The sequence below is a fragment of the Mus caroli genome, chromosome 12, assembly GCF_900094665.2.
Source record: "Mus caroli chromosome 12, CAROLI_EIJ_v1.1, whole genome shotgun sequence".
Lineage (NCBI taxonomy): Eukaryota > Metazoa > Chordata > Mammalia > Rodentia > Muridae > Mus > Mus caroli.
Genome location: NC_034581.1, coordinates 63458454 through 63467719, shown reverse-complemented (window position 1 = coordinate 63467719; position 9266 = coordinate 63458454). Strand labels below are relative to the sequence as shown.

At 37.9% G+C, this 9266-nt stretch overlaps 1 long non-coding RNA gene across 1 annotated transcript in view; it reads left to right on the top strand.

Moving 5' to 3' along the window:
• Positions 1-1709: 1709 nt before the first annotated feature.
• Positions 1710-9266, top strand: part of LOC115032762 — a 14107-nt gene continuing 6550 nt past the window's right edge. The window contains exons 1-2 of the long non-coding RNA XR_003838364.1: positions 1710-1892; positions 2844-2987. This is a non-coding gene — a long non-coding RNA (uncharacterized LOC115032762). The remainder of the gene's footprint in view (positions 1893-2843; positions 2988-9266) is intronic.

Sequence of the window (9266 nt, the reverse complement as noted above, 5' to 3'; positions counted from 1 at the left end):
TATTATATATTATATTTTTTATTTTAATGATTAAAACTAAAATGTAATTACATTACTTACTTTCCCCTTTCCTTTTCTCCTTTGCACCCTCTTGCTCTCTCTCAAGTTCATGGCCTCTGTTGATTGAATTCACACACACACACACACACACACACACACACACACACACTCATATATACACATATATACACACATATACATATGTGTGTTTGTATGTATATGTATATGACTTTGATGTTGATGAACTACAACAAAGATCAACATAGCACAGGAACCCTAAGTATATAGTAATGGCACACACACCTTGGTGGTAACCAATAGCTCTGTAATTCCAGCTCTTGAGTCTCTCAAGTACAGACTGGCATATGTGCTGTTAGCTAAGAGAAATGGCAGGAGGTTTTTGGGTATATAAATTTTGACCGTTTCAAATATAGTGTTGTGCTGTATGATTCAGATGATCTGTGATTCTCAGGTTTCCAGGAGTGTTTGGATCATCAAGGATCTTGTTAAAACCTGTTTGGAGTCACTGTTTATGGAGTAGGAGTCTGCATGTCTAATAAATACATTCACAGATGATGCCAGTCTTGCTGGCCCAATAACCACACTTTGTGCAGCAGAGTGTGTAGACAGATTTATGACTCACGAGATGATCCTGCACATAATGCAAAACTAAGAGATCCCAAGACTAGGAGTATGTTTTCTTACAGGACAATCTCAATGTGGCCTTTGCAAACATAATCAACTTAACCTGTCAACCAACTGGCACTAAAATGGACATGCTAACCTACTTCCTTTGAGTGGATCCAATATAATTTCATGAACATTTAAAATGAGAGGATACAGGAACAGAAATTAGAGATTTGATGAGTAAGAGAGATTCAATATAACATCCAATATAATATTGCTAAAGACAGAAGGGCCATATAGACTGTGAGAGGGCACTTTTCTGTGACTTCCATGAAGGAGCTTGGAAGATAATCCTTTCCCAGAACATTCAGTAGGAAATGAAACCCCTTTGCTTTAATTTTGAGTTTGTGAGATCAAGAAAATCCAATTGAGCTATTTGGTCCCCAGATTTTTGACTTACCGAGACTATGATATGGTCAGTGCATATTGGTTTAAACTTTTATTTTTTTCAAGTCATTTGTTAAGGCAACAACAGAAAACTAACATTCAATGTAATCTAGAACACTTGCCTTCTAAGAAAGAATATGACTTTACCTTTTTCTTTTACATGGTCCATGGAAGATATGAGAACAAATAGGCTCAGCCTTCGCATTGACTAGGTCCCAAGGGTTCTCAGAATTATTAACAGCAGATCCTGGGGGAGTAAGCATGTTTGCACAATAGAAAGATATGACATTGAAGTCCTATTAGATTAAAACATTTAAAGAGAGGGTTTTAAAGCAAAATGGCACTTAGTACAAACAATAGGTTACATACAACAACATATGTCAAGAGATTTCTCTGTTGCTTGCTTGTCTTCTGCATGCTTGTTGTCAAAATCATTGACTTTGTTTTTTTACTGCAAATAGTCTTTTGAATGATGTTTGTAGACTGGGCAGCCTTGAAGACAGAACAAAATGGTAGTTTATTATCTGCTATGATAATGGCAATATTTCTTTTGGGGGCAAAGGTTGAGTTTAATTTGCTGCTTATTTTGAAAGATTGGGTTTCCTTAATGTTCTTTGGTGATAGGGCAAATGCACTGTGTGCGTGCTGCCACCTTGGCTACTTGAGATTACCCCCATGGACCTGGAGGCAAGAGGACAAACGTAAATGCAAAGCTCAAACTGGCTGCACTGTGAGTAATGACATCCATTTTCTCAGACCTCTGGACTTCATGCCTTCTTCCGGAATCCTCAGAACTACCGTCGATTCACCTCTAGCTTGTAAGTAAGTTAAAACCTCATACTTTCCAGTATTATTGATTATGTATGAGTAAATACATATGTGTATATGCACACAGGCTACACATTTTAAATGTTTTGTTGGCAAAATTGAATATTTATCTGTTATACCTACTATAAGGTAATCTGAAGTTTCCTGATATATTCAGTGCTCTTTATAAATCAAGGTGTTTGTAGTAAACTTTACAGTTAAAGATGTGTCACATGCAATTAGCAAGAAGTTTGGGAGGATGTTGAAATGAGTTTGTTTTGTTATTTATTATTTTTACCTTGTTTAGCATGTTAAAGTAACATAATTCTAAAAATATAATTTTATATTATGTAGAATTTTTTCTTTTCCTTGAATGGAAGTGTTTCTGCTTCATTAAACTAATAATCATAGTTCTGAAAATGAGGTAACTTCTGGATTAATTTTTTTCTTGTATACCCTGAATTTTGAGTGCTGTGATGAACCATGGGGTGGGTTCATCATTGTCAAAAATTGATGGGAAGATCTTAGTATATAAAAGTGTCTTTGAAAATATCATCCCATTAGAAAAAGCTATCAGATTTAGTAGACATATATTGTCTTTTCTAGGTAGAGTTTGAAATTCTATAAGCTGTAAAAATCTTGTCTTCATCTTTCCACTAAGGAGAAATGTATGAGTGAGTGCACCCTGAAAACACTTGATGAGTTTCATTTTCCAGAGCCCTGTCTCTCGGAGGCTGGGGAAGTTTTACATCTTCAGAGAACAGCTTGTTTGGGAACAGATATCGCTTGGTGTTTGTCTGTATCTGATTTGTTTTTTTCTTGGCTATGCTTATTGAATATTCATTGTATCTACTAAAACAGACTAAATATTTGCATGCAAAACTGTTCAGATTTTTATAAAGACTGTAAGTGTGTTGTTTTTTGTTTTTAACCAGCCTTCTTTCTCCATCTGCTTTTCACAGGTTTCTGCCAAGTAAAAACGCATGAAAAAATAATTGGAGCCAAACACCACAATATTTTGAAGCTGTGTATTTGTTTATGGTGGGGTAACTAGTAATTGAATAATGAGGTGCTCCTGTTTGCTGAGGAAGACCTGGTGGTTGGTGGTAAGGAAGGGACTGGATGGAAATAATCCTGTTGCCACCCCCAAATCCTAAATGTGTGAGCTGATAAATTTATAGAGTTAGCTGAATTGTGCTAGGCACTGCACAATGCATACATGGATCAAAGCATCGCACAGATCTTCCTAATAGTCAGCTCTTCTCTGATTAGCTGGGTCTCTTTCAACGTAACACTTCAGTTATAAAATTAATTCCTATGCTAAATATTTTTCTGAAAAAAAATTTAATATAAAGTACATTTATCAGAGACTCAACATTCATTCTTTTTAAACAGTGAGACCTGCCAGGCTGCCTCTTTTTTTCAACAAGAGAAGAATGCTAAGCTTTCCTTCTGGGGAGACAGATGCGTTTTCAGGACTTTGACTCCTATTTTTGAGAAAGCCGACTTGGCTTATGAAGCAGATCATTGTCAAAATGAATTTGTTTTTGCTCTTCTATAATATCTTCTTGAGGGCTTCTCATTCACTATTTCAGGATTAGTAAAGATCAATTTAGGAGATTAATCAGAGGTCCCTGAAACGATTTGAAGTAGAGAAAAGCCTCTGCAGGAAGCACGGTTCTTGTTTCAATGGACTGTCAGAAGCAGTTACTTCATCTCCATGGCTCCATCTCTGGCTTTGGTTCTCACCGAGTCAGTGCAGTGCTGGGGGTTGAGGATGGAGATTATTTCACTAATGTTAGACTATTTTCATACCATGAGTCTTGCCTTCCACCTTTTTCTGTTGCTATGTTTATGTTTGATTGGTTTAATCAAAACCATTTCTTAATCCTGCAAACACGAATGTGATACCTGTTACTGAAAATGTGGTATTGCTTTTGGTTTGACATTCATTACTCCCCATCAGGGCTGCTATTAGACTGGGAATTATGAGTTTATGCTCATAATGAGACTTGAACAGTCCAAAGCATGGGGGCTGTGCCTTTGTGGCTTTCTCGTGTGTCTGACTGGCTCAATTTAATACAAGCCATGGTGTCTGATTTATCTTGTTATTTCCACATAATTGAAAAACATCAAAGTGGCTTTTTAATTTTAAAATCATGTGGAGGATGTTGTCTTTTTGTGATAGTTTGTTTATAGGAGAAGAAATATAGATGAAAAAGTTGAGAGCATTTCTGTTTTAAAAATAATAGAATGAGGGTCTGGTGAGATGGCTCATTAGTTATGAGCACTGGCTGTTCTTCCAGGGGATCCATATTTGATTCCCAGCATTTACATGGTAGCTCACAACTGGAAGGCCAGTTCCAGGGGGATCTGATGCCTTCTTTTGGTCTTTGTGAACACTGGGCACACAAGTGGTACATAGACATACATGCAGGCAAAACACCAGTACACATAAAATAAAATAAACAAACTAATGAAATGACATGAGAATGACCTGGGTGAAGTCAATGTACCTGCTTTGTGGGAGAGTAATATCTTCCTCTTAATTCTTTCCGTTAATCCTGTCCTGTGTCCAGGCTATTGTCCATACTTTCTTAGTTCAAGGGGAGAATCTTTTATGATGAAATCTAAAGTATTCTGGCTAATTTTCAAAATTTTGTGCAAATTCTCAACTAAGCATCCTGCATATGTGTGTTCTTATTATGTAACGTGGTCTGAAACTAAGGCTAATACAGTGTATGAGGCTCAGCAGGACAGCTCCTCAGAACATCTTGCTCAAGTGCCTGCTTCTTTTGGATGACTCTTTCCTTCCTTAGAAACAGCTTATTACTTTGTTTCTCAACTCTTTTTCGAGTGTATGTGGGTATGTGTGAGTGTACGTGTGTGTACACATGCTTCTGTGTTTGTGTGTTCTTTGATAAATTGTGGGAGCTAGAGCTATGCTTCCAAGTCCACTATAAAATCTCGTCAAGTAGGAGGTAGGGTAAGTAGTCGAAGAAAATCTTCAAGGATCTCAGGGACCTTCAGACAGAGGACCCCAGAGTACAGTGTTCATCCTCTGTCCTTAGCTTTCTTCCTGGAAAGTTCCAGCTCTTGTTCTACCTACTGGAACTTCAGAAACGTTAGGTGAATCCAGGGTAAGAAGATGGGTGAGACCTGACCTTTGTTTTTGCCTTTCCTTTCAGTGAGTTGAGTGCGGTAATCCCTTAAAGAAATGTATAGAAATGGGATGATGGAGAGCATGCCAGTTTGGAGGCAGCTGGCTGCATTGAGTTCTTGAAATCAGAAAACAGAACAAGGATGGTGGTTTCTTCTAGAGAGTCAGGATGACAAGCCTGAGCCCATTCTGTCTGGGAAATGTAGACTCTATATAAGAATCTTGGCTTCTCAGTCTGGTCTGGAGCCTGAGCAGATGCTTTATTAGGTTTTAGGAGTCTGACCCATTTGATATGAAACACTTAACAACCACCCTTTTGAGAATAGCACTGGGGAAACCTGACAAATGAATATGGCATCAAGGATCACCTCTATGCACATGTCACAGCATCCTTTTTTCATAGCTTATTTATATTTCCTGCTCAGAGCTCAGAGTTAGCTTGTGCCCCATCATTTCCATCATTACTTTGAGTCTAAAAGAGTTGCCGAGAACAATGTCTATTGTGTCCCTTTCTGGTTAATGTTTGAGGCATAGGACTGACCTAAAGGGTTCTTCATTACACATTTGTGCTGAATGTGGGATACACATCTACATCCCTGGTAGATGTATATGTGCTTTTCTTTTCTTTTTCTTTTTTTTGGGGGATTTGATCACTCTTCTTTATTATATTTGTATAGTAAACATCTTTCCACGTGGTCATGGTTACTTATTACTTCAAATGGAATCTGCCCAATATCTCTCCTCATTATAGCACCTTTCTTTTTTCTTTTTTTTTCCACGTTTTTTTAATTAGATATTTTCTTTATTTACATTTCAAATGTTATCCCCTCTCCTAGTTTCCCCTCTGAAAATCCCCTATCCCCCCCTCCTGCTCCCCAACCCACCCACTCCCACTTCCTGGCCCTGGCATTTTCTTGTGAAGAATCTACATAAGGGAGATTAATGGACACACTGCAGCCTAAAGACCAGGGAGTGGGGAGTCTTGATTTCATTTTAACCTTTAAGATATATGTTATGGTTCATATTAGCAGAACTTGAGTTGATTAGAAACAAGCTTGTGGATATATATATATATATATATATATATATATATATATATGCATCTAGGAGTATTTAGCTGTCTGTCTGTGTTAGAGAAGAATCTGATGCCCTCAATACTCCCCAAGAGGTAATACCTATTTGACTTATCATCAAAATTATGCTGAAGATCTTTGGGAAGGGACATGGTGGGTGAACTACATAAATATAATGCCATAAAGCCTATAAATAACTCTAAGCTATTAATTCACTAAAAAATTAATATGCAGATGTAAAAGGAAACCTACCTATTATTTATTTTTTACTTAGAAAAAATATATCTTTCCTCATTTACAAAGATAGTACTTCCATTCTTGTTGGTAATTTCATTCATTTGAACAGTTTTATTGACAATGAAATTAGTGATGCTTTTTTGGTCATTTGAAGGTTGAAGGGAGAAGGCAGAAAAGATCTGCATGATTTGTCTGAAGAGAAAGACAGAGGAAGGATTCTGGGTTGACTGAAAGATAGCAGCAGCTGTGTGTGTAGCACGCTATGCCACACAAGGAAGTCTTAGCTTTACATTGTCAGGAAATGAACTGGAGTATTAAGCTGGACTAACGCTGCTGTTGCAGGGCTCGTTTTTCTGAGAGTCGGCTGTGTCACATTAAGGGTACACCTTGTGCTTTGCCTGCACATGCCTCTTCTCTCTCACCCCTGTGCAGTGCTAGGATGCTCTTTCCAGAAGCTGTGTTGTGTCCCTGGATTCCTCTGCCTCTGGAACCACAAGCTCCAATAAAAATTTGAACTTTATAAATAACTCAGTCTCTGGTATGTTGTTATAGCAGCAGAAATTGGACTAAGACAGAATGCATGGTTGCGAACTATTTACTGATGACTTGACTCACCGAATCTTCAGTGCACCATTCCAAGTGCTAGAGAAGATAAACCCGTTTATATGCTGTATTTTGTTCTACTCATGATGAACAAGAATGGAGGCCCCTTTGGATGGCAGCAGCACTTGCCTTTGAACTTCCTTTTTTTTGTTCTCTGATTGATTGACTGAATGTGTACCCAGGCATCTGTCTAGCTTGCAGTTGCATTGTAGTTTCTTGTGTTAAAATGAAACTCATGTTATTGAAAACAACATTTTATTAGTTTGTTTGATTTAAGGATGCCTCTAATAATGTCTTATAATGGTAACCATTTGAGGTTTCCCTCGTGTAAAGAATTCACTCCAGGTCACAGAATGTTTTTCTAGGCCACAGTAATTATTTGTGCTATAATTAGGTTACAATAGATGTACCACAGAGATATGGTATGTTGTAGATGCCGAACCCTTAAAAAGTTCCTTTTCTTTATCTTAAATCAATGGATAGAGTTTTTAAACTCCATAAAACTTTATGCCTACCCCAAACAATTTTATTATCCTTCTAGTGCCAGAAAGAAGCTGCGAGAGACAATCTGGAAGGTCCCCTAGGACTACAAGTCTCCCGGGTTTATTTTCTGAGTTAATAACACCACCCCATGTTGTTTTTAACCTTTGTACTCCAGAGTCACCTTTGTCTCTTTTTGTTCAACTGGCAACTAAGATGTGTTGCTCCCTTCTGAAAAGAGTCATTGTTTTCTGCTTTTATATATTTTGTCTGAACTCCCCAAATAGCCTTTTAACAAGTCTCTCTGGGTCCAGCTTCTCCTAGCTCTGGTTGATTTTGAACATCGTTTCTAGATGTTCAAATACAGAAATAGAGAAATCAAATATAGAATAAAGCCTCCAACTTCTGACTACCCAGGGTCCAGCCTGCTCTTCTCTAGGTGTTTCCTACTGGGGATATCCTCCTCAATGCTTTCTGACTTCTCTATTGCTTTTCTCTTGAATGGATTGACAGATGGGGCAAAGGTGTCCAGAGTCTAGATGTAGTTCTCCTTTTGCATGGTTCTTGGTCTCCTGCTCATTTTTGTTCTCCATGACTTGGGGAAAATACTGTATCAGTTCATTTTATGTTACCTTGAAATTTTGACTGTAAATGTTCTTCACTCACATCATTATCTCTAAGACTGAAAATGAAAGTCTTTGAGTTCTATGTCCAATTTTCTGAGGAACCACCAGACTGATTTCCAGAGTGGTTGTACAAGCTTGCAATCCCACCAACAATGGAGGAGTGTTCCTCTTTCACCACATCCTCACCAGCATCTGCAGTTACCTGAATTTTTGATCTTAGCCATTATGACTGGTGTGAGGTGGAATTTCAGGGTTGTTTTGATTTGCATTTCCCTGATGATTAAGAATGTTGAACATTTTTTCAGGTGCTTCTCAGTCATTCGGTATTCCTCAGTTGAGAATTCTTTGTTTAGCTCTGAACCCCATTTTTAATGCGGTTATTTGAATTTCTGGAGTTCAGCTTCTTGAGTTCTTTGAATATATTAGATATTAGTCCCCTATCTGATTTAGGATAGGTAAAGATCCTTTCCCAATCTGTTGGTTGCCTTTTTGTCTTATTGACGGTGTCTTTTGCCTTACAGAAGCTTTGCAATTTTATGAGGTCCCATTTGTCGATTCTCGATCTTACAGCACAGGCCATTGGTATTCTATTCAGGAATTTTCCCCTGTGCCTATATATTCGAGGCTCTTCCCCACTTTTTCCTCTATAAGTTCAGTGTCTCTAGTTTTATGTGGAGGTCTTTGATCCACTTAGACTTGAGCTTTGTACAAGGAGATAAGAATGGATCAATTCGCATTCTTCTACATGATAACCACCAGTGGGCCAGCACCATTTGTTGAAAATGCTGTCTTTTTTCCCATTGGATGGTTTTAGCTCCTTTGTCAAAGATCAAGTGACGATAGGTGTGTGGGTTCATTTCTGGGTCTTCAATTCTATTCCATTGATCTACCTGTCTGTTTCGGCAGCAGCTTTTCTCCTCTATCTAGCCTGCCTGGGAAAACAATCCCAGAAGTCTTAGGCTTCTGGGAGACTAGCTTTTGCCTTTTAGGTATAAAAGATGCTGTTACTAGGCAGGGAGAGATGAAAGTAATACCTAAGGAAAGACATCTAGTTTATTATAGGACCTGAGAGCCCATATCACCTAGAATTGTCTCTTCCTCTTCTCTTACTTCTTTCTCTTTTTCTTCCACTTTCTGGCCTTTGTTTCCCAAATGGAGAAAACTGTGCTTCCATTAAAAAAAAAAAAAAAAAAAAAAAAAAAAAAA